The sequence below is a fragment of the Gopherus evgoodei genome, chromosome 7 (genome assembly GCF_007399415.2).
Source record: "Gopherus evgoodei ecotype Sinaloan lineage chromosome 7, rGopEvg1_v1.p, whole genome shotgun sequence".
NCBI lineage: Eukaryota > Metazoa > Chordata > Testudines > Testudinidae > Gopherus > Gopherus evgoodei.
Window position 1 is genome coordinate 25,707,142 of NC_044328.1, and position 26,776 is coordinate 25,733,917.

Genomic DNA, 26,776 nt, shown 5'->3' on the forward strand with positions numbered 1-26,776 from the left:
TGCAGAATGGATTAGCAGGTTCGGGGCAGTTTAAACATGCTGGCACAAGCAGCTCATACAGTGCCAAATTCTTGAGAGGATGGCGCTTTGTTTGTGCATGTGGGTGATCACTTGCTGTCTGCACATCAGTTTCAAGTGGTTATCTACATGCCATTTTCATGCCCTTGGCTTTGATCCATAAGACTTCAACACTTGCACTTAAAGGCTGCTGCAGCAGCAAACTGGCAGGAATGGATTGAGGATGAGTGTATCTGAAGACAGCAATCAGCAGTGTACTAACTTTAGGGGCACCACAGAAAGTATATAGCATGAACCAGGAAAAAGTGTGAGTTCAGTTTGTTTTGAATTCATACATTTCTAATGTAACCCTTCTGCCAGGTGGAGCTGGCAGCAACCAGGGCAGGGTTCAATATCTTGGGGTTCCTTTTCAACAATACAACACAAAACCAGCTTGAGCCCCCACCCACTAACCTGGGAAAATTACACACCACCCCTGGGGACCTCTGAGAGGCAATACTTCCCCACTCACAAGCAAAGACTCTGAGTGTAGAAAAGAAACTTTTAATGAAAGGAGAGAAGTCACCTGACATTCATTGGGGAAAATGCCACAAGCAGGATTCATAACCATAAACTGTGAGTAGGACATCCAGCCCAGAGTGCCTGGGGCAGTCTTCTGCCTCATGGTCTTGAATTCTACAACCATAAGTTCCTTTTCTGTGACCCCCTCCCCCGCACTCCCTCACCATACCCCACTTGTTGTCCTTGGTCCCCACCTGGGGAAGAAAGCACCTTGCTTGTGCCACCATCTGAGCACTTGTGCTGGCAGTCTGCCCCGCCAGCCGCTCGTCCCTCTCAGCTGGTCACCTCACCGCTGTCACCTGCCGCTTTGCTGTGATCTCTGCAGATCAGTCTCCTAGTGATTTTCAGCTCTTTGCAGGCTGGGCAAAACTGCTGTCTCACAAGTGATTTCAGTATTTGAGCACTTTAAAATAACAAAAGGCTCCTAATGAAGCCTATTTAGCTCTATCTTTGAACAATGGGGAGGAACAGGTTAAACCAGACGGGGGACCCTTAGGGATGGTCCGCAACTCCTGGCTGGGACACCTGTCCCCACTCCTCTTACTTTCACAGGGGTCTGGCATTCGAGCCCCTGGCTTAATGAGGTCCTTTCTGCTGATGGAAACCTCTTCATTTGGGATAGGTTAAACACAGATTCACTCCCCTTTATTGCTACAGTAAAGACAACAACATTGATAACAACATTTCACTACCCCTGCACTCAGTTTAAAGTGATTTGTAACCCAATGCCAGCCAAAGTTGATCACTTTGAGCAACACAGCTCTATCTGCTGGATATCTTGGTAGAGTAGGTGTATTAATGTAAATACAGTTTGCTCCTGAAATCTCTCCCTCTCCCAGCAAGCTGTCAGGGAAAAATTCATTCAGACCCTGCTTACACCAATATTCATGTTCATTTTTAGGAGTTGCAACATGATAAAAGGGTATGGAAAGGAAAGTGAATCTGCGACAACTCAATTAAAGCAAAGTCTGGCTACAGACTGACAATATGAAACCTAGTTTGGGACAGCAAAGACATTGTGAAAAGGGATCGTGGATACTGGGGTGATAATGGATGCCATTTTTATTGATACAACAGCAACTGATGCCACCCTTTGTGGCAATAAATTTAGGGCAGAATAATCTAGTTCTGCAACCCCTAAACTCAACAGGAACTGCAGTTTACCTCAGTGTGCCTTCTCAGAGTCAAGCAGTACTTGGTCCGTGCTCCTAACAACGGCAGGTACAGAGGGCTTGCCTGGGACAGAAACTAATGCTACATAATTGAAAAGCTTCAAACACAAGAAATGGGGATTAGTCTCTGAATGCAGAGACTACCCACATCCTGAACAACAAAGGAGATGTCACCAGTTGTGTCACACAGCTCAGGATGTTATTGCTCCTAACACTCCACTATCCATTACATCTGTGCCGAAGCACTACACTCCTTTTTTTTAAGTAGTCAGGAAATCTTAGTTCAAACTGAAGATGGTTTTCCAGCATACCCTGCTCTTTACCCAATTTTCCAGCTGAGTTGACTGAGGCACAAGGTGATCAAGAGGCTTGCCCAAGGTCAGGGAGTGAATCAATGAGTAAAGTCAGATTAGATTTTAGCTGCTCATCCTTTGCTGTAACTGCTATACCGTCACTACTTAAAAAGAGGACTGTACTCAAAATATTTAGCTGCACTGAAACTATGATAACAAAAATGTTATGGATATGCTTTAATACTGATTTAAAGAAAACAAAAACAAAACAAAAAAACCCTTAACTCATAAGAATTCAGGTGTTTGACCAGCATAAAAATGTTTCAAGAGATTACTACTTTACCATAATGAACTCACTATCCAAAAGATACCATAAACCTCACAGTATAATTTTAACTACCATTTTTTAAAATAAAGTAAATGCACAAGAACAAAACTATGCAGGGTTTGATCTAAGCATCTCAACCAGGGCTTGGGCAGTCAAACCTAGCAGTCTGGGCCAAAGTCAGCATCAGGAGTCAAGACAAGGGTCAGGACCAGAGTCAGGAATCAGGAGTCAAGCAAGAAGACACAGTCCAATGTTGCAGCCAACCAGAAATTCACCCAGTTATACAGATAATTTTCTGTGCCTCTTTTTCAGTTTAAGTAGGAAGCCCTGACCAATTAGATGTCTCACTGCTCCTCCAGTCAGGGCCCAAAGGAAGCCTCCCTGATGTAGCTTCAGGTTTCATGAACTCTTCAACCAGTTACTAGTGAACCACTGTGTAAGAGCAGGGCAACAGCAGTTGACTGGGACCCCACAGACACAGTGGGATCGTGACTTAAGTTAGTATGATGCGATAATGCCATATTATTTATTTTATAATATTCCCTGAAATATACTAGCAAGCTCAAGCAGCAGTTAAAGTAAAGAGAATGGTTCAGGGGCTTCTGAAGGGGTTAGGGTGTTTTTCAGAGCTGCTGCATAGTATGATTGATACTAACTGCCAAAAAAATAAAATCTCCTTTATGGAGTGTCACCATGCCTCAGTCGGTCCCAGCTGAGAGTGCCAAATTCAGGACAAACTGCTGAAAAATAGGGTAGACTCACCCCAAACTGGTGGTTATTCTCTTATTAGATTACACTACGCCCATAACAGAAGTAAACTTCTGTCTCATCACACTGGTTAACAAGAAGTAAAAAATGTAGTTTCCTTAGGCATTTCAGCCCTGGTTGCTGCGCCCAGACACTAGACTCTGATGAGTGGTTATTGAAAATCACTTTAATCAAACATAGGGTTCTTCTAATCCCAAGAGATCGGACACATAGCCAGGTCAAGATTAACTCAGATCTTACCCAATAATTATGCTCGTACCAATCCTTTAGTAACTAAAATCTAAAGGTTTAATAATAGAAGAAAAGAAGAAGAGAGTTAATAATGGTTAATAGATCATACACATACAAATAAATTGATAAATCCTTATATCAGGTTTGTAGCAGTGATGGAATAGACTGCTGCCTTGTAAAGTCTCTCTGGTAACTTCCAAAAGATTGGAAGGTTCTCAGTCTATGCTTCAAAATGCTCCTAAATCCACAGTCCAGAGAATCAGGGCAGGAAAGAGGTTACATGGATATATGTCAGGGGTCTTTTTTTATATTTTGCCATGTGTCTGGAAATTTACTGTTTGTGGAAAGTTACTGACCTAAGATGGAGTCCAAGGTCACTTGAGCATATCACATGTCCTTACATGGCTTGATGACTCACAGGGGTAGCCATTGGCTCCTTGGAGTCTGAGGCATCCACAAGAAAAGCTATCTGAGTGGAATGAGTTTCTTCTATGGCCCATCTTGAGAGCTAAGTGTCCTTGATAGGTCATCAATACATAGCTATTTGGCCTTAATGTAAATTACCTGGTGGATGTTACCCAGGAATACAACATGTGTATGATGCCTTTACATAGCCAATATTAATAAGTTCAGATACAAAAATGATACATGCATATAAACAGGATAATCATAATTAGCAAATCATAACTTTTCCATTGACACATTATATGACCTACTTTGTACAAGATTTATTCCAACTGTATAACGGTAGTAATATTAATGCTATAAATAGTCATATTCAATCATATAGCACCACATAAGTTCCTCCTAAAATTATCCAGGGAGGGGCAAGGGAAGTTTACCACCACCAGGAATGGGTCATGAACCCTACCCCAATCCCTATGGATTCTCTGCTTCCATGCTGGGACTTCAGCACCTACCTCATCTGACAATGGAGTCAGAGTTTAAGGCCAGAAGGGACCACTAGATTATCTAGAGTGACCTCCTGTATATCACAGGCCAGCAACACTACCTGCACTCTAAACTCAACAACCAAAATGAGAGTAAAGTATTACAGCCCACAGGATACTAGACTATTATGTGCCACCGGCAGAAAATAGAAAGGTCCGAGATGCATTAATGCTCAAGGCCTCTGCAATGTCAGGGAAATGATTAAGTCAGATATACCTCTTTAATCCTGGCCTGTGAGCCACCCTCCATGCAGTAGACGAAGGCGAAAACCTCCCAAGATCACTGCCAATCTGATCTGGGGGGAAATTCACACTAACAGGGCTTGCCAAGCTGGTGGCTGACTTTGAATGCTCTTCCACACATTTAAAGAGGCCCATCACAGAGGGCATGCTTGGAAGGCACAAGGTCAGTGGGAGGACAATTCATGTTGTCCCCAAGACATTCCTCCTCCCCAGCCAGCCATTCCTCACATTGAGCCCCATATCTGTGTAGATATGGTACAGGAAAAAGGGGAAATGCTGCCTTTGTGCGGAGGGGTAGCTTAGTGGTTTGAGCATTAGCCTGCTAAACCTTGGTTGTGTGAGCTCAATCCTTGAGCAGGGGGAGGGAAACCAAACTAAAGTGTCAGGGACAGTACTTGGTCCTGCTAGTGAAGGCAAGGGACTAGACTCCATGACCTTTCAAGGTCCCTTCCAGCTCTATGAGACAGATATCTCTTTCCCTGTAAAGTGGTGAGAAGCATGTTCTGTGCATGGATCAGGCCCTAAATGAGATGTGTAAGTACTTAGAAAATTTGTTTTAATCATTTAACAGTAATACTATATCTAATAAATAAAGCAGACAGACAGAAAAAAGTTAGAAAAGAACTGTAAAATGTCTTAGTTTTGTGTCTCTCAAAATTTTAGGAAAATAGACTTTTTTTTCAGTATTTCATAATGTGGAAATCATGCCAATGCAGGTTAGGAACATCAGTCATGATTGTTACTTGCACATACTTTTAGGGTTCTTTATGACTTAACAGACCCATAAGTTGGAAAGTTTGTTGGCAGAGTTCAGCAATAAGGAAGCTAAAGCTCATCAGTTCCGACCTAGAGATCAAGGCAGTTCAGTGGCAACATGAAATGACTATATTAAGGAATTGACAAGATACACATTTTTACAAAAACCTAGCTAAAAAAACCCCAAACCCAAAATATCTAGGAAGAAAATATTTTGAGTTTACAGCAAAAGGTTTTTTAAATAGTCCTTAGAATTAGGTATAATATTTGTATCTGTTCAGTAATTAACAATATTATTGATAATTAAAATGTTATTGACTTCTTTTCAAGTATTGCAGAGACATTTTGGTTCTATTTTTGTTTAAGACTTAAATTATTAGTTCTATTAAGTTGTGTAAAATTATATTGAATATTTCTTTTCCATTTCTATAAATCACTGGCACTTTTAAAATGACAGAAGTCAGTGCTATTACAGGAGACAGAAAAATATTGGAACAAAATATTAGGAACTTTTAAAATGAGATTTACAAATATAGAACACTGAGCAATTGCTGATTAGCTCATCCTGATTTCTGGGAACTGCTCGTAAAAATATCGCTTGTTAAAAATACAAATGTCATCTTCTTTAAGACTAATATGTCTCCTTGTCATTCTTCAGGCTTCCTTTTGTCTTGTCTTTGCTGATGCTTTTCCCATTTTCATCAGAGTCACTGATACAGTAAGTTTCAGAAAACTCCAGACCTCATCAGATTACACATTTTCATCTTCACTATCCAAGTGCCCACCGTCTCTTCTTGCAACCATGTTATTAACCAAACTTCCAAAATGTTTCTTTGGACTGGTCTATTGCTATCCTTTGATGTTTTATTTTCTTGTGTAATACAGGTATTATAGAGCAATTAAGAATTATATCAGCTTTTTTCGCCTGCAGCACTCTGGAAAATCTCTTGTTCTTTTAGCGGACTAATAAAAACAAACCCATAAGAAGAACATTATCAACTTTCTTAAAGATCAGGTGCTTTTAGGAAAGGCCCTTTTCTATGGAAATTGGGGGAAAAAATGTGAGTAATTCATTTTTCATGATTTATTGGCCTGATCCAAAGCATAATGAAATCAATGGGAATCTTTCCATTGACGTCAAAGGGTGTTGGATCAGGTTTTAATAACATCTTACGAAATGGGTCTGATCTTGCAATCTTTACTGATATGACTACTTCCATTGAACTCAATGGGACAACTGCCATTGTTCCAAAGAGACACTCATCTCCTTTATATTCGCGTAGGAGATAAATCAGACCCACCTTTCAGCATGACTCAGACGCAATGACTCTGCATCTCAGTGCCACATGTTACAACCCTGATAAGCTCTCCCTTGTGGACACTCATTAAGCTGTTGTACAGGACTCAAACCTTGGATCCCACATACTCTTGCCTTGCTGGGGATGGGTAGAGGTTAAGCACTGGCTCTTTGGCTCTGGGCCTCCAGGCAAATGAATGAGGGTCCACACCCTCATTCTACCAACCTTCTTGACAGTGAAGACCTAATGATCCAATTGCCAGGCCCAGAAACTAGAATCAGTTCTCTCAAGCCTCCCTGCTGCATGCTCTCAGAGTTCCACTAATGTTTTGGACCCTCTGGTTTACTGTTTCCCTCCTTGGAAACCATGCCACAGTGTAAGTAAGTAACACAGACTCTGCAAAAGAACTTCTAAACACATACATACTTTACTCATAGAGGGAACAAGAGATACAGAGATCTATAGAAAAGTAACAAAAACTGCATGCAACCCCTTCTGTCTTCAGCATCCTCATCCATCCCATGTAGCCCTTTCAATTTTTGTCAGTCCCTTCAGGGGTCTCAAGTCCTTCTGTACCCCTCTCCTCTTGCTTAGCCTTCAGGTTCTGGACAGGGTCTCCCTCTCTCCTGTAAAACAAGCTTCCCTAAGCTTAAGTGGTCAGGTGTTTTTTTAACAGCAGCTTTTAACACCTCTCTTTTTGTTCCTTCTTTACTGATGGGGATTTTCCATTGCTCCAACTGCAACTTCGGAAGGCAACTTGGGTGAACCAGCTTCCCTGAGGGTGGTCAGTCTCTTTAGCATAGTTCTACCAGGCCAGAGTAATTCCAAGTTTACAAATTTTTGATTGTCCTGTAGTGGCTTGTGGCTTCCACACGTGTTGTGTGATACATGACCAGTCTTTGCTAGCAAATGGCTGAATCAATACACATTGAGGGTAAGAGTTCATGAAATCAGAATTCATAAGACTGAGTCCTTAAACAGACACACCAAATTTTAGCACCTAAGCCCAGGGTAACTCAAAAGAAAAGCCCTACATCGCTATACAAAATCTTAGGTGGCGACATGTAGGGTACATGTAGGTACGTGCATGCTGCACTGAAAAGCATGCTGTGTTCACACCGGGATATGAAGGCACACATAGCAGTGAAAGCCTCTGGTTGGGGGGAGGCAGCAGGGAAAGGTTCTAGCAGGAGGGGAGATTGCCTTTCCCTGCTACCTAGCCCCTGCCAGAACTTTTCCCACTGCTGGAGTTTTTCCCTGCAGCAGGGAGGCAGCAGGACACTACACTGCTAAAAGTGGCAGTATAAATGGAGGAGACGCTGCTTGGGTACGTAAAGAGCTGTGTAAGGTATATACCCTAAGGTATGGTGTCTTTACTCTACTGACCTGAGCAGTGTCTCGCTGTCTATACTGGCATTTATATCTGTGCTAAGAGGAGTGCAGTGTACATACTTTAGCACTGCCGTAAGTGTAGACACAGCCTTAGAGTCAGCCGCCCTCTTACTCATCCCTATCTCATCATTGACTTCCATAAGAAAACTGTTGGACTGAGGGACATTGGGTGTGCCTCCTGCAATGGTATACACAGTATTCTGCAGCAATCTTGCTTCTCACATTTCAGAGCTGAAAAAAGGTCTGTCAAAGAGGGGCTGTTATGAAAGGGAATTTGAAGACATCCATAAACATCTAGACACAAAATTGCATTTTCAATATGAGAACCTCAGTAGTTAAGGCTACATTTGGGATATGACTATGACCCTCTTATTTTCTGCTTACTCTGTCGAAGTTTGAATTCATGTTTTGTTTGTGAACAATTCAAACAAAGGATACTTTCATAAACAACTATTTCATAAACTACAGAATATCTAATTCTTTGGATTCTGAAGGCTGAGTTGAATGTGCTGTAGTCTACTGAGAATTTGCCTGAAAACATAAAACAATCTACTAGGTAAGTTACAAAGCTGTTGACATAGGAAATGAAAATGGAAATTCTGTAGTAGTCTCCTACATCTGTAGTTTTATACTATACTTTGCCTGATGTTTGTTGATTGGTGCAGTATATCTTGATGTTAGTATCCCATTTCAGAAATGTTCTGACATTATCTATTTGGCAGTTTGAAAAATAGTATAAAACTCCCAATGCATTTGAGCACGTTTCAACACAGTAATCACAATATCCATTTCCACTGATGCAAGAGGCAGGTTAGTACCAACTTTGAGTAGCTTCATTTCTAAGACTAGAGTATGTGATTCTAATATATAAAGAGATAGCCTTTTTAGCCACAATATATCTATAGACAGCTAAAAGAATGAACAGGCTTTATTTTTCAGCACTCCATGATGAGAGGTGTAGGATCATTTGGAAGGAAGAAGCAAATCTGTCCAAACACAGTAATTAATGGAGGGAGATTTTTGAATGAAATAAAGCAAATCATTTCTTTGATACCAATATGATTTACATGAAAGTTTATTCATTTAGAAAAATATTGAATTGCAATTTTTAAGATTACAAAGATGGGCATGTCTCCAAACTGACTAGCAATGAATAATGGCAGTAACACTAGTTGTGAAGAATATACGCTACTGTAAATATGTTTAATATGTGAGCAGCAAAAAAAAACAAAGTAAAGTGATTTTTCTAAGATGTACAAAATGCATGAGTCCTATTGGAAGTTGGAAATAGCTTCAAAAGCTCCATTTAATATAGGTCTCCAAGTCTAGTGAAGTCAATTGCCCTATTTCACCAAAATCCTGATACATTATTGGGGGGGGTAGCAGGGGTTTGTGCAATTCAAACAAAAGATACTTTCATAGGATACTTGATACAGGATATGATAGGTATAAAAGAGTTCCAATCACTAGTTTCATCTTTAGTGCGAATAAGCATTTTCCAGTAAAGTCTGGAATGGGGCAGCCAAGAGATAATTTTGTGAGACTGCAAACAAACCAAAGGCAAGGAATATCAACCACCATAAATTTTCTATGTTTTGGTCTTCCAGAAAATGAAGCTAATTTCTACTACTATCCCTTTAATGTACACGTGTTGGTACTAGATTTCCCTAAATGCATTAGTGGCTGGCAAACAATTCCCAACACCCTGATTACAGGAAATGATATTCCTGCCTTATGCAAGTCTCTTGGATAAACATAAGTACTGAAAATAGTTCGCCTACTAAAATTCATTTTCTCGATTTACCAGTAATTCTACACTTCAAAACACCCCAATTTCCTTCCTCTCCCGTCCCAGGGTCATTTGTGTTCCTGCTGGATGCCTCCAGATTCCTTACTTCATTTTTTTGTTTAGAACAGAGATGGGCCCAAGCTTCCAAGTTCAAAAGTAGAATCAAATCCAAACTTTCAGAAAGTTTAGGGGTGTTTGCATCTAGGGTTTTGGCTTTAGTCCATTATGGTGACAGTGGCAAGTTAAGAACCTCAAATCCAGATCTAAACTTCCTTAAACTTCAGAAATATTCAACTTCAGTGTTTTGGTTACTGAACTCCACAGCTCACCAGCATCTGTAATACTTCCCACTCCTGTTGTGTTTCCTCCACTTTTACAACAACAGTCCCATCCTCTTACTGCATGGGAAGAGATGTATAATCCAGTGCTTACCATAATCAGTTTCACACTTTCGAGTTATACAAGACTTGAAAACTTTGCCTGACACTTACTAGCTTGAGGACTGAAAGCTACCTGCACTGCCATGAAGAAACTGATGCTTCCTATTCAACACAGGCAAGTGGACTTCCTGAACCCTGGATATATATGTTGTGGACCTGATTTTCTACTTTCTTACGAGTTGTGTAGTGATGCACATCTATGCCATGATGATTTGGTTGTGTTGAACATTCACTCTGCACAGGCAATAAAGACTACACAAGGTTCAATGCAGGGAGAATCTGGCCCCATTACTACAGTAGCAAGTTTCTTAAATGATCTGTCACTGTTGAAAATCCACTGTTAATAATCGATCAAGGGTATAATATGGATGCTCATAACAGTCCTCCAGATAGTGATTACAGTTCGTGGCCATTCTTAAATGCACAGGCCTTCAAATGTCTCAGGAGAATGTATCATCTCATCCAAATTCAACAATGAGCACTGTGGTGACCATCCCCCATCTTCTCTCCCTCCCATCTCACCCAGTGCTCAGTTTTCACTTTCCCAGCCAGCAGACACAAATCATATCTCACATCATCAAAATTTAACTCTTTATGAATTTCCCAGACACACACAAACATATGCCATACTTCTTAGTGACACAGGTGCGCGCTGCTCAGCACTTCACACCAATTAAAATGTACAGGCAAACTCCCAATAATAAGCTGCAAAAAAGAGTCTAGGTGAAGAGATTATTTATATTATTAAAAAACTGTTTAGAAATCAAGTTCAAAGTACCTTTACACTTACACAAACACACATCCACCCCCTACAGGACCAATTAACTCACATGATGTCCACAAACAAAATAGCTAAATATGCATTGACATGAACTTCCCAGATTTACATTTGCAGAATGTATCCCTGCTGTTCAGAAAATAAAAGTGTCTTGGCAAATGAAATCACAGAGTTTCTTGTTTCCTGTAGCTATTTTTTTCTGATTGATTATTATAAATGTGAAAAGCAATGCTTATTTACTTGTTCAAAGGAACTCACATGGGGCTATTTTGTGGCTTTTATCCACAATCGAGTAGGAGGCAGTGGGAGCTACATCAAACCCAGTTGTTCCAGGCAGGATTGTGAATCATATTTCCCCAGCATGCAGGGGGAGAATGATGAATGTATATAAGCCAGTGAAGGTTAGAGCATGCCATGTCCAGGCTTCCTCCATGCCTGGTTTTGGATGATTCGTGTTCCTGGAGTAGACTGGGTGAGCAGTTTAGTAGTTTCTATGCATCTCACAGCTCTTGCAGGGAGAGCAGGCCACTTGTGTCTGCCCTCTAAGGAGTGAGGAGCAATCTGATCCAGACATATGTATACCAAGTGGATTTCCATAGTACTGTTATTTATCATTGGTGCACAGAAGCCCAGCTAAGATCAGGGTCCCAACTGTGCTAGGTGTTGTGTATTCTCATAGGAGAGACAAGCCCTGCACTGAAGTTCAAGCACCAAGGACATATTACTTGTTTTGTTGCCAACGTCTCTCAAACGTGATGCAAACTGGCCTGTTCCTCCCCACCCCAACCACCACCGCCCAAAAGAGTCTATGACTATTGACTATGTCCATTGAGTAACTTTGTCCATCTGTGTTAAAAAAGTGGTTTGTGCTTTTGAAGGATCTCACTAGACTTGACTCTGCTCCTGGATTCACAGTTGGAAAAAAGTTATTACTTTCTTCCATCTTTCACCCTCAGCTCTCTAAGCAATCCCTTAGATGCAGGTTTCACCAGTCATCCATGCCTGGGTTACCTCCGGGCTAGATCCTGGAATGCACCTCCGAAGGCCATGTAGATGCTTCAACTAGTGCAGAGTTTGGCAGCCCATCTTTTCAGTAAGGCACTCTGGCAAAAACAAAATACCTGTACTCCAATCTCTAGGCTCGAAGAATTCCTTTGGGTGAAATTTGATGTCTACAAAGTCCTAAATGGTATAGGTTCCAGTTTTCTTTAATATCACCTCTCCCCTAGTGCTGCCATTTTGTATGCTTTTGGGGAATGCTCAAGGTGTCAAGTGGTGCTTATGGAAGGAATGCCCACGAGTCTGTCCCAGCAGTGGCTTTTGCAGGAGGTAGATGGTTTTCAGTACTTGGTTCTCACCTTTGGACTTTCCTCTAGCAAGAAATACCTGTGAATTCAAACCTGGTCACCTTCAATAGGCATCTCCTTGTTCAGGTTTTCCATTAAATGCAGCACATGAGTCTCCTGGCATTAATTCTTGTGTTCTCACAAGTAAGTGGGTCTGATATGGTGGTAGAGGGGAGATTGCATTGATGAGGCTCCTGATTTGGGGGAATTTGTTGTTTTGTACATGATCAAGAGTATGTTACGTGAGGATTGCCATATAAATAATACTAATAAATAATCAGTGGGAACTAATAAGTATTGTCTTGATATGGATTAAAAAGCAAGAGGTGTAGGATGAAATTCAAACCTGTGCAGAGGACCAACACAAAGCCTATACATTATTTAAGTTTCACTTTGGTCCTCAAAACCCAGAGTGAATAGCTGCTCCATCGAGTTGGAAAAAAAAACCAGTAGTAGTTTACTTCACAGGTCAGCATTGTTGTTTAAGTGTTGTTTAATATACAGTAACTAATGATGGTTTGGAAAAAGGAAGAGACCAGAACTTTGGTGAAGCTGGGAAATCATGAGAAACTCCGGATGATTTAAAAAAAAATTGAGAATCTGAATCAGTTCAATATTAAACTGCATTTCCTTATGGTGTTGCATTGCTTCTTCGGAGCCTCATGCCCTAACTCTCTCCTATGTCCTGGCCTACATCTCCCATGATGCACCATGCACCTTAGGGAGAGTGGAGACAGTACTCCACGATGGGAGATGTAGTCAAGCCAGGAAGCACAGCCAATAGGAGAAAATGGGTCATAAGAATAGCCACATCGGGTGAGACCAAAGGTCCATCTAGCTCAGTATACTGTCATCCAACAGTGGCCAATGCCAAGTGCCCCAGAGGGAATGAACAGAACAGGTAATCATCAAGTGATCCACCCTCTGTCGCCCATTCCCATCTTCTGGCAAACAGAGACTAGGGACACCATCCCCACCATTCCCTGTGCAATGCAGCACAATAGGGAAATGTAATGTTGACCTGAATCAAAATAAAACATTTTAGGTCAGTTAAAAAAACTGAAATGATTCAATTCATGGCAAAGCAACCCAAAGTGAAATATTATTTCAATTTTTAATGGAAAATTTAAACTTTTTGGCAAATGTGAATTTTGATTTTGCAGAAACTGCATATTTCATTGAAAAATCAATCTGACAGAAGATTCCTAACTAGTTGTAATATTGGCAAAACCAGACTAAATTTGTCATGCATACTGATGACCTCAATATGTGGGACCCTCTGAGGACAAACCTTTGGCAGTTATTGTAGCTAGCTCAATGAAGATGTCTGACAGGGCACAGAAGTTTAAAAAGTGAATAGGGAATAGAAAATATTTTAAATGTTGTATTGACATTAATGATACTGAACTCTGAAAGATTCCAAAAACCAGAAGAGAGAAGAGTTAGAGGAGACGTGAATGGTTCATAATTCTGAAGGACAGAGTGAAAACTAATCTTGGCTCTTTTTTTCACCTTGTTTGATATGAGAATGTCTCTCTATTGGTTCTAAATTTTCTGTCCTTTAAATTAGGACAAATACTTCTTTATGCTGTATACAGACGGCCTGTGGAATTCACCACCACAAAAAGCTATCAAGGCAAATGCTGCTGCTGCTGCTGCTGGATTTTAAGAAGGGCTGGATAATTTTACAATCACTATTAAAATTTGTCACAATACAAGCTAAAATAATGATAAGGGTAATCAACTTTCATGCTTCAGGGGATAAACTGATTATCTGTGGACGGTCAGAAAGGATTTTTCCCCTCCATGTACAACATTAGATAAGTGCATTTTGCTTTCCTGTGAAGTATCAGGTATTGGTCACTTCCATAGAAAGGATAACAAACTAGATGGATGAAACATTTGATCCATGTATGGCAAATCTTTTCCTTTAATCTTGCGCTCCAATATTTTCATAATACATCCGTTTCTTATTTAAAGAGAAAATGCATTAGACTGAAATGTCTAAAGCAGTGATACTCAGACCTTAGTGGTTGAGGAGGCAAATTAGCAATAAACATGACCCAAAAGAACCACAGTAATGTGAATTCATTGTTTCATTTATTATAGTACTATTCATATTTAAACAGTATGACAGGGAAATATTTAGTTTTTTAATATAATTCTCACAGCAAAATGACTGACCAAGTATTATTATTTTATCAACTACAATTGGTTAATAAGCATCCTGACTGGTCAACAATTAAATCACATGGAATTTTAATATGTGCTAGAAAGAGCTGTAGGACACACATTAAAGAGCCACTTTGGATCCACTGGACTACTGCACCATGACTCCTATGAAATCCACTCTACTGGCAATATGAGTGGCCTATGCACAGTACTTCTCAGGTTTGTGTAAATCCTCAAGTACCTGGTAAATTGTGTAATTGGTATATATCTATACCAAAAGGGGGAAAACATTAATTCCTGGATCCCACTAGTGATCAAGTTACCCCCATAAACATGAGCTTTGATACCAGATGTCACTCTTAAAATGTCCAGTAGCTAGGCTAGTAATCAGTTATGATTAATTCTCTCAAATGTAAACTCTGGGAATCAGGCCTTTTTCATCTAAGGATTTGATTATGGTTATCTGTCCTACGTGGGGCTAGATCTTAAACCAACCCAGAACTGAAAATGGTGAAAAATGCAACAGCCTGCTGAGTAAGCAGCATATCTTAACAGTATTAGCAATCTGGAGTCTGTTTGTGCTGGCTTTCTATTAGTTTCTGGGTAGAATTTAAGGTGTTGGTCTTGACCTAGAAAGCCCTGAACAGCTTAAGATCTGTCTGCTTGACAGAATAGTTTTCTCCACATGCTGTCACAGTTGTGAGGGAGCACTTGAGCCAGCAGGGTGTTTTCTGAGGGAAGACCTCAGCCTTGGAACATATGCTCCCTTAGTCTGATGTAGCCCAGATTTGTTCAGAATAGCCTACCTATGTTTGGGGAGGGAAACACTTTTGTTAGGGGACAATGTTTGTTTGGGGATGGAGAGCATCATTGGGCTCGGTGTTAGAATCGTTGGTTATCTGAGGCTTGTGGGTCTGGAGTATCTGCTAGTCCTACTTTTAATTGAATTGGATTTTTATTTTTGGCAAAAGCCAAAGCAAAGCTAAGGCCAGGCATTTTTTGTATAATGTCATACATCTAAATAATTAATTATACCATTTGATTAGCCCATTGATTATTATACCTCTGTATACGTATATACTTTTAGCACATTTCTTCTTGACTCCTTGACAAACTAACATAGAATACGCATTTTAAAGGTCTTATCTATTATACAAGCCCCTTCTACTGTGCATCTAACCATTCCTCTTGCCCTTATCTAGAACTTTCCTATTTCAGTTATGTCCATTTTGAGATGAGGCAGCCATAACTAAATATAGCATGTCAGGTGAGACTATATCACCAGTTTATATAATGCCATTACATTTTTTACGGAGCTATTTCCTGACTCTTTCTTAATACATTCCAGCATTCTATTTGCTTGTTGGATTGCTGCTGCTCATTGAGCAGACACCTTCATTAAATGTTCATGATTACACCTAGATGTTTTTCCTGAGAGGTTAATTCAGAACCCATCAGTGTGTTTCAGTAGTTTAACTTATTTCTTCCATAGTACATCGCCTTCCAGTTGTCAATGCTGAGTTTCATCTGCCATCATGGGAACCCAGCCACCCAGCTGCTTAAATGTTTCCTCACAATCCTTCGTAACTACATTAATTTAAATAATTTGAGTGTCATTGGCAAATGTCCAGATTACAATCTTTAAAATATTAATTAATTAATACACTGAACAATATCAGATTTAGAAGACAAGTTTTAAAAGTGAAAGCAATTAAGGAGATAGAGGTAAATGGTAATTGGGATAAAATAAAACATGATTTTGTAAAAGGTAGATCAGGCCAGACCAACTTGATCTCTTTGTTTGAGAAGATAACTGATTTGTTAGACAAAGGAAATGCAATAGATCTAATCTACCTCGATTAAAGTAAGGCATTTGATACAGTTCCACATGGGAAATCATTAGTTAAACTGGAGAAGATGAGAATTGAAAGGTGGATAAGGAATGGTTAAAGGGGTGATTACAATGGATCATATTGAAAGATGAACTATCAGGCTAGAGGGAAGTTACTAGTGTAGTTCCCCACAGATCAATCTTGGGACCAATCTTATTTAACATTTTTATTAATGGGATTGGCACAAAAAGTAGGAATGTGTTAATAAAAAATTGTGGATGACACAAAGTTGGAAGGTATTGCCAATACAGTGGAGGACTGGAATATCTTACAAGAGCTGGATGACCTTGAAAACTGGAGTAATAGCAGTGGAATGAAATTTAATAGTGCAAAGGTCAAGATCATGCACTTAGGGAATAACAAGAATTTTTGCTATAAGCTAAGGACATAACAGTTGGAAGTGACAAAGTAGGAGAAAGACTGGTGTACTGGTTGATCATATGAATATGAACGACCAATGTGATGAGGTCATGAAAAAAGCTAATGCTAGGATGCATCAGGCGAGTTATTTCTAGCAGACAGAGGGAAGTGCTGGTACATGTAAGGAGGCGCCCTGGCTCCCCGCCGCGCCTGAGGGGGACGAGCCAGAGCCAGCGCCTCAGTGGGCGGAGTCAGCACGGCCTGTCCCCGCCCCCCCGGAAGTCAAGGGGCGGGACAGGAAGTATAAAAGCCCGGCCCCAGCACTCAGTTGGCCGCCGGCCGCCGGAGAGGACAGACGCTGGGCCCGGGCTCCTGCCTGGCCGGACCTACCACGCGCCCACTACCCAGAGGAGCGCTGGCCTGACCTGCCTCACGCCCATTACCCGGAGGAGCGCTACCCGGACCTGCCTCGCACCCACTACCCAGAGGAACGCTGCCCGGACCTGCCTCGCGCCCACTACCCAGAGGAGCGCTGCCCGGACCTGCCTCGCGCCCACTACCCGGAGGAACGTTGGCCTGACTTGCCGTGTGCCCGATACCCCGAGGAGTGGCCTGAGCTTCCCCACGACCGGTACTCGGAGGAACCTATGGTCTGGGACCCATCAGACAACGCCGGCAAGGACCAGGTACCCAGAGAGGGGGAGGTTGGAAGTAGCCCGGGGGTAGCCGACCCTGGTTTGGCTCCGGAAGAGCCCGAACCCATGTCAGTGTGTTGCGGCCAGGATCCCCACTGACCGCAGCGGGTCTTGACCGCTGCTAGGGCCCCGGGCTGGAACGCAGTGGAGTGGGAGGGCCTGCGTTCCCCCTGCCACCCGTAACCGGGTGGCAGACTCCCCCTCTTCCCGCCTATTGCCACTGCTCTGCCCTGATCCAGAGGGCCAGAGCGAATTAGACTTGTGTTTGGTGCCCGGCCCGAACCAAGGCCTGGGCCCCGTTGACTTTGCCACTGCTCTGCCCTGACCCAAAGGACCAGAGCTAATTAGACTTGTGTTTGGTGCCCTGCCCGAACCAAGGGCTGGGCCCCGTTGACTTTGCCACTGCTCTGCCCTGACCCAAAGGGCCAGAGCTAATTAGACTTGTGTTTGGTGCCCCGCCCGAACCAAGGGCTGGGCCCCATTGACTTTGCTACTGCTCTGCCCTGACCTAGAGGGCCAGAGCGAACTAGACTTGTGTTTGGTGCCCCGCCCGAGCCAAGGGCCCGGACTGATACGGTGTTTGCTCAGCCCCTGCTAGGGGCCTGAGCCTGAACTATTACTGCCCGGCCTGTTCAAGGGCCGGGGCTTATTGACGTTGAGAGCCCTGACCCCGGCTAGAGGGCCGGGGCTCTACCCTGTTTACAGACCCAGTACCCCGCTCAACACCTGCCGAGGGCTAAGCCTACCCGGACTGCGGCGCGCAAGGAGGCGCCCTGGCTCCCCGCCGCGCCTGAGGGGGACGAGTCCCGACACAACCGGCTTACAGTACCATTATACAAATCACTGGTGAAACTTCATCTGGAATACTGTGTGCTATTCTGATATCTCATGTTTAGGAAAGATGAATTCAAACTGAAACAAATACAGAGAAGGGCTACTAGGATGAACCCTTATGGAAGCAGACTCTAAGAGCTTGGCTTGTTTAGCCTAACCAAAAGGAGGCTGAGGGGAGATATGATTGCTTTCTATAAATACATCAGAGGGATAAATACTAGGGAGGGAGAGGAGTTATTTAAGTGCCAGCGTGGACACAAGAACAAATGGATGTAAACTGGCCATCAATAAGTTTAGGCTTGAAATTAGACTAGCCATTAGAGGAGTGAAGTTCTGGAACAGCTTTTCAAAGAGAATAGTGGGGGCAAAATACTTAACTGGCTTCAAGACTGATCTTAATAAATTTATGGAGGGGATGATGAGACTGCCTATAATGGCATGCAGCAAACATCTCCAATGGCTGGTGATGGGACAATAGATGGGGAGGGCTCTGAGTTACTACAGAGAATTCTTTCTCAGGTGCCTGGCTGGTGGGTCTTGCCAAGATGATCAGGGTCTAACGGATTGCCATAATTGAGGTCAGGAAGGAATTTCCCCCCAAATCAGATTGGCAGAGACTCTGGGTTGTTTGTTTTTTTTTGCCTTCCTCTACAGGATGGAGCATGGGTCACTTGCAGTTTTAAACTACTGTAAATGGTGGATTCTCAGGGCTAGTCTACACTGGCAATGTTAAAGCGCTACTGTGGCTAGCGCTTTAACGTGGCTTGTGCAGTCGTGGAGGAGTGCTGAGAGAACTCTAAAAAAACCACCTCCACGACGGGCGTAGCTCCCAGCCCTGGTGCACTGTCTACACTGGCACTTTACAGCGCTGAAACCTGCTGTGCTCAGGAGGGTGTTTTTTCACATCCTTGAATGAGAAAGTTGCAGCACTATAAAGTGCCAGTGAAGACACGCCCTCAGTAACCTGAAGTCTTTAAATCACGATTTGAGGACTTCTGTAACACAGTAAGAGGTGATAGGTCTATTTCAGGAGTGACTGGGAGAAGTTTTGTGGCCTGCAATGTGCAGGAGGTCAGATTAGATGATCATGATGATTCCTTTTAGCCTTGAAGTCTATGAGTCTATAATAGAAAGCATTCCTGCACTCAGAGTAGACTTTTCCTCATTTACATCCTAAAAACCAGTAAATATACATGAAGTATCCCATCATCAAATTCCTTCAATCCTATTTTCTAATCATTTTTAGATCCAAAACCATGATACGACTTAAAAAGCAAGCCAAGTCTTTATTACTATAGCTGGGGGTAAATCTTCTGTATCACAAAACCCTTACAAAGCCCAATTCTATTAGAAAGTAAGTTTGGCCAAATACAATTAAAGACATTGGCTCAGTAATGTCCTTCCACAAAAGTTTGAGATTGTTTATCAAAAGTGTTTGCAAGCCTTTCATACATAATTTTATTAATTTTCTCAAAGAACTTTAGTTGCTTAAAAATACAATTGTATAGACTTAAAATGACACAGTCGGGGAGTTTTAAGAGTTTCTTTAAAAAAACCAACTCTATTTAAAAAAAACCCTCTACATTGTTTCTAATACCATCTAAGAATAGGAAAATAACAGGCCAAAGCTTTTAAGACTCCTTTTACCTTAGACACTATTGTGCACATAATTACCAAAACAATTTTGCAACGAGAGGGAATGAGACAGGCCAAGCATTTAATGCTAATTATTCTATTAGGTCATGTGATGCCTTTCAACTTCTATGTGCAAATATGGGGGACTCATCCTGCAATGAGCTCTGCATGAGTGTAAGGCCTGCCTGCACAGAACTTATTGCAAGACAGTGGCACCCATCTTCATGGAGTCTAGGTATCCTTTCCCTGTATTTGTACTAGTGAAATCTACTTTCTTAGATATATAGGAGATATCATGTATGCATTATGGTTAAAATGTGTAATAATTGCTTGAAGATATTTTGAAAAGTATATTGCTTTTATGTAATGATGTTTGCTAGGTGGACTGTACTTTTAGAGAAATCTAGTATGTGCCATTCATTTGAACAAGTCCTGCATATACAATAATAAAAAATTAAAATATTTAAACTATAGTGTCCTTTTATATTTGGTCAAAACATTGATTTGCCCCAACCATGCATTTTGAATGAAGCACAATTAACATAGCAACAAAAATATTAACTTGTTTGTCATTTGTTTTTAAATCACAATTTCATGTCAGGAAAAGACGTCAGAATGACAGGGGTAGAAAATAAAGTTGTCTACAGAACAACAGGTAGAGCAGGGATGACTCCCCCACACTGCATCCCCAAGGGATCTTAATTCTAACATGGAGGGACCAGCCTTAAGAGTAGTTCAATCTTCTGCCTAATCCTCCAAACTCTTATGAATGGTCTTAACTTTAAGCATGAGAGTAATCCCATTAAAGAATGTGTACAGGATCAGGGCCTAACTCAGACTCTCCTGAGTCTTTCTGTGATTATAAATAAGAGTGCAAGCTGCTGTCAAAATATGATGGCAAATTCTGTGATGTGGATACCTGCAATTCCTATTTGGACTCTTTTCACTGACTTGACTAAGGACTGAACTGGTCCATTAGAAGTGAGTTCAGCTCACTTATTTCACAAGGCCACTGAATGTGTTTTGGACCACACAATGGTAATAAAGTTTAATTTACAAGTGACCTGGGCTATATTAAAATTACATTAAAACATATCCTATTAAAAAAATCCAGTCTCATCAGCCTGTGTAGCCCATTATCATGCCTAAATATATTTGTCCAGTAATTTCATGCAATAAATTAATACAATTCTATGAATAGGTTGTTCATTAATGGCTGCTGCAGAGGAAAGTAACAGTGATTAATTCTCAATACACAAAAATATCAGAACATATTAACCACATTTCTCTAATTGGTTACAACCTATTGCAAACAATAAAATGCCTTTTCCATTTTTCTTCTGTGTTGTAATACAGGTATTTTGTGTTCAAAGGCAAATGTTTCATTAAAAAACTGTTCACATCAAGCTCTGTGGATGTGATTTATATATTGTTAAACTATTTACATTAATTGCCATTCATCCTTGAGATCACTTAAGCCTGTCATTTTAAACCAATTTCTTTGTGGGTGGCAGCTAACAGCAGGAAATAGTTTGGAGATCTGGACATTTTTACCACCTGATGACTATTTTAGCAGTGATTCTTTAGTCAAAATTAAGCTTCACTTTCCCTATCCAGAGGGGAACGAAAGCCAAACATACTACGGCAAATATGCTACTTTCAGACCTGTTAAGCAGTTTTAAAATTTTAGGGCTAGAGAGCATACAGCAGAGCTAGGTATGGTGTTCGGAAAAATCGCTCCTCAAAAAGTTAGGAGTACTAGGAGTTCTGCAATGAGGTTGTCTAGTCTGCAGTTACCAAATTTTAAGTCAGCCCTCGAGGCCAATATTATAGTGCTGTCAGTTGGAAACAGGGTGACCAGACAGCAAGTTTGAAAAATCAGGACGGGGTGGTGGAGTAATAGGCACCTAAATAAGAAAAAGCCCTGAATTTTGGGACTGTCCATATAAAATCGGGACATCTGGTCATCCCAGTTGAACGGAACTCCTATTTTGTCCTTATGCTGGAGTCTTTACTCAAGCAAACCCTTGAAAGTCTGCAGAACCAGACCATTTTTGGAATTAATGTAATGCATTTTTATTTACAACGTATTTCTCTTACAAAGAAGAACTTTGTAGAAAACCACAAGGAGTCATTTAAAATCTCCTCCATTTAAGTGGATGCGTCCCTTGTTTGACAGCCTCCAGCTTTTCACCCTCTGAGAATCTCTCAGCTGAATGTAAAGACCCTTAAAATTAGGCCCAATAAATTTGGGATTAAGCTTCATATACTGAAATGTTATCCTCCAAAAAATATTTTTGCATTTCATTAAAAATAAGAGCTTCCACTTTCTTGTAAGCTTTAGTAACCCTCCCCTCACTTGCCTTCTCTCTATTGTTTATAAACTTAGCTAACTCTCACCCTACAGCCTGCCTTCCTATGCACTAACCCTAACCCTCGTCCTCATGCCACATTGCCTCTTTTATAAACACTAAATATCTCACTTTGCAAACTCCCTATTTATAAACTCACTGATCTGCCCTTCCTCCCTATCTTTCCCATTTTACGAAGTCAGAGAAGTGTAGAAGCTAGATCTGTCTGGATCCCACCAGTCTTTGACATCAATCCCAAAAGCTATTAAAATAGAACATAGGTCTAGTTTCTTTTACTGTAGCAAAGAAAATCCAAACCTGGGTATATCTCAACATATGAGGGGTGCATAAACCTGGATCCAGCTCATGGGTCCTGCTGGATACTACCAATTTTGGAAGCAATTATCCAAATTCTATTGCCGAAAGAAAGAACAAGTGTAATTACTTTTAATCCACCCAAAAAGTCCATGCCCAAATACACATAGGTCACAAGAACTCATAGCCATACTCAAGAACAAGACATAATGTCACAAGAACTTATACCCAGCATCTGAATCCAGATAATTTTTTAGCCTACATCTCCAACCTGTATTTTTGTGGGTCTATTTATTATATAAAGATACACTGGAGTCCGCATGTTTGCAGTCCATTTGAGACAGCTGCACTTTTTTCTGAGAGAAAAGATTAGAGTGTGGGCTGGGAACTTGTGGCACCTGGGATTAATTCCCTGCTCCAGCACTCATGTACTGGATGACCCTGGGCAAGTCACTTAGGCTCTCTGTGCCATCTGTAAAACGGGAATAACAGCAGGGCCCTATGTTACAGGACTGTTATGAGGATAAATACATTAAATAATTGAGGCACTCAAATGTGATGGGGAGGGGGCAGATAGTACCACAGACCTATTTGTGATTTAACTGGTAGAACTTTGGGGTTTGGAATACAAATGCTGTCTGGATTCAGCTCCTATTGCACACCAATCTGGCATTTTTGGGTGCCCTAGGAGCTACTACATTTTATGGTGTTTAGAACTTGGGAATAGTAGGGCTAAAAATTGGCAGGATCCAGAATCCACAGGTACATTTTCCCACTGTTAAGTAAGCCAGGACGAATCAGGGGCCAGATTTTTTGGTGCAGTAGAAGCTATGCTCATTCTCCAGCTTAGCGGTACAATGTGGGGGTTTGGAAGCAAAGAGTGCCAAGCTCCACCTGGATTTGGGTACCACATCTATCCCCCCCTCCCTCAGGGTTCATACACTAAGCTCCTTTAGCAGGGGTCTGCGTTTTGTTTTGATACAGTAAGAGCAACGATGCTTGTTCTTTATGTTGACTGGACCTAAAAAAAAGCAGCGGAATTTATGCGGTTCTCACCTTTTTCCTACAAATTTCGCAGGAAACCTCCCACCTTAGCCTGGCCCTTCACTGATCCTCCCCGGTGGCCTGTTTCCCCCTTCGTATAACTCTCCCCTCAGCTACAGGTTACGGCACCGCCCTGCGCCGCGGCCGCTCCAGGCAGGTGCGCCGGGGCGCAGCAGGGCTCGGGGTGTGCCAGCACCACGCTCGCCGGGGAGGCGGATTGCGGCACGTGACACTAAAACTAACGCGTGCAAATTGCGTAAGAGGAAATTAAGCGGGCTCGTAGCAGCAGCCGCCGCTGTCCCAACTTGCGTGCGCGGGCTGCCGCGTTTGTTCTTGTGGTGATGTCATAGGCGCTTTTGGTGGTTTTTTTTTTAAATCCCCTCTGCAGAGCGGTGAGTGCTGGTGCATTTTCTTGCGGTCCCTTCAAAGCCAGCGATGGCGGTATAAAGCGGGCGAGGAGGGCAAAGTAGAGTCTGAGCTGGTGTTTTCAGTGCTCGCTCTCCTCCTGCTCCAGGTCAGGGGGTTCGTGTTGAAGCTCCGGAGGCCGTAGTGGCTTGGAAATACAAGCGCCTCCCCGGGCTCCTCCCTTTGCTGCGGCCGTATTTAGGAGTGGGGGTTGGGTTGACACATGCGGGATAACTGGGCCTGCTCGTTTAGGATTATTCGTGCAAGGGAGCTGGGCAGCATATTAATTTGTTAGTCATTGAAACCCTCAGTGTAGTTAAAAAACAACAAAACAAAACAGAAGTGGCGAGGGAGAGCAGGTTTGAGTCCCCTCTTCAAACTTTTTTTGTTGCTGTGCCTGCAGTTCCCCTTTGAACAGCCTGGGAAAGTGCTTGAAGTGTTTGTTTTCTTCCCCTTCCCTCTCTTTGGGTGTTTTTAAAGCTTTGCTAGGGTTTTGTGACATGCTGTGCATTTCTCTAGTGTAGGGTGGTATCCAGCTGGGACATTCTGAATAGGAAATTTTCAAGAGAACGAGATGAAACTGAAAGTGTGCTGCTTCTCCCAAAGTGACTCTTTGAAAAAGGCATCGTGGGGGCCCACACGTATTGCGTGCGTCTCAGTGATTTCCAGATTCGATTTGTTCAGTTTACAAATAAAAAGAGAGCTTTTCTTAGCTGTCAGGCTTGCAAATTCAAGATCACAGTAGTAAAGATTCTGTTGGCCAAATACTAATCTCTTTTACACCTGTAGAATCCCACTAATCTCAAATTATGTCCTTGGCTGCACCTTTGCAACATACTGCTTCTCCGGGAATTTAGGGCATAATTTGAAGACAACATGGGTTGGCGTGGATGGCACTAAAAGCAGAACTTAGTTAACAATTCTGTGGCTATGTGAGGCTGGAAAAAATAAAGTTAGGCTTTCCCAGAGCAGTGTTGATTCTTCAGGGCCAGCTTGTAAAACGTGGCTTTAAAAATCTGCATTCTCATCACTGAATAATGAGATATGACTAATGCACCCAGAAAGCAGACTTAATGAGTAAGAAGGTGCCAATTTTTGTGAACCCTTTTCAAAAATAAAACCTCACTTTAAATATCTCACTGAAATATACACTGTACAATCCTACAATACATGAAGGAGACATCTAGAAAAAAAATCCTAGTAATGGGATTCTTGGTTTCATGAGCACTGTGGAGGTGGGTCCAGACTCTGAGTATTTTCCACAGTGGAAGGATGCAAGCACTCACAAACTAGTGGTATCAGGAGGTCTCTGCATCTGGAATTTGCAGGTTGGAACAGAGTAATCCTAAATATTTCATGTTTCAGAGTGGTAGTTGTGTTAGTCTGTATCAGCAAAAAGAATGAGGAGTACTTGTGGCACCTTAGAGACTAACACATTTATTCGGACATAAGCTTTCGTGGGCTAAAACCCACTTCATCAGATGCATGCAGTGGAAAATACAGTAGGAAGATATATATATACAGAGGACATGAAAAAATGGGTATTGCCATACCAACTGTAATGAGACTAATCAATTAAGATGGGCTATTATCAGCAGGAGGAAAAAAACTTTTGTAGTGGTAATCAGGATGGCCCATCTCAAACAGTTGATAAGAAGGTGTGAGTAACAGTAGGGGGAAAATTAGCATGGGGAAACCGGACAGTCTCTACGCAAAAGAATAAATGGACATATCAGACATCAAGAATTATAACATTCAAAAACTAGTTGGAGAACACTTCAACCTCTCTGGTCACTCAACTGCAGACCTAAAAGTCGTAATTGTCCAACAGAAAAAACTTCAAAAACAGACTCCAATGAGAAATTGCAGAACCGGAATTAATTTGCAAATTGAACACCATTAAATTAGGCTTGAATAAAGACTGGGAGTGGATGGATCATTACACAGAGTAAAAACTATTTCCCCATGCTAATTTTCCCCCTACTGTTACTAACACCTTCTTGTCCACTGTTTGAAATGGGCTATCCTGATTATTATTACAAAAGTTTTTTTTTCCTGCTGATAATAGCCCATCTTAATTGATTAGTCTCGTTAGAGTTGGTATGGCAACACCCATTTTTTCATGTTCTCTGTGTATTTATATCTTCCTACTGTATTTTCCACTGCACGCATCCAGTGGTTTTAGCCTATGAAAGCTTATGCACAAATAAATGTGTTAGTCTCTAAGGTGCCAGAAGCACTCCTCCTTCTTTTTGCTAAATATTTCAGTTTTTCTCCTCATTCTTGTTTTGTTGCAGGTCCCCCTGTCCTCCCTTCCCTCAGGCTACAGTGAATTGGGAGATCTGTTTGCCTTCTAGTATTTTCTTCATCTTGGATCTGAGATAAAATGGAAATACGAGATCTCTTGTTATGTCAAGCAAATAGGTGACTCCTTAAGGCCTGTCCTATAACAACAAAACTAAACCCTTTAAATGCCCTGTATCTACTTCTGTCATACAAAATTTCCCTATGATGGAAAAAAAGGGAAGCAAGTAATATTGCAGACAGAATGAACTATGTTCCAGAACTTCTCATCTGCTCAATCTGGGCTGAGGATAATTGTTTCCTGTGTAGAAAATATTTGATAATATGGTGCCAAATTTGTCACCTTTTTTTCACATAAGGAGAAGGCAAAATAAAGGTTAATAAGGAGTATTTGTTTATTGCTCTG

At 41.6% G+C, this 26,776-nt stretch overlaps 1 protein-coding gene and 1 long non-coding RNA gene across 2 annotated transcripts in view; one reads left to right on the plus strand and one right to left on the minus strand.

Annotated features, from left to right (window-relative positions):
* Window positions 1-3,180: 3,180 nt before the first annotated feature.
* LOC115654558 lies at window positions 3,181-25,959 on the minus strand. The gene is made up of 4 exons (XR_004001206.1): window positions 25,862-25,959; window positions 22,036-22,046; window positions 7,357-7,361; window positions 3,181-3,190 (listed from the first exon to the last, which is right to left on the minus strand). It is a non-coding gene; the product is annotated as an uncharacterized LOC115654558 (long non-coding RNA).
* MGMT (O-6-methylguanine-DNA methyltransferase) overlaps window positions 23,896-26,776 on the plus strand; it is a 324,659-nt gene continuing 321,778 nt past the window's right edge. The window contains exon 1 of the mRNA XM_030568947.1: window positions 23,896-24,053. The gene's annotated coding sequence lies outside the window, so the exon portion shown is untranslated. The remainder of the gene's footprint in view (window positions 24,054-26,776) is intronic.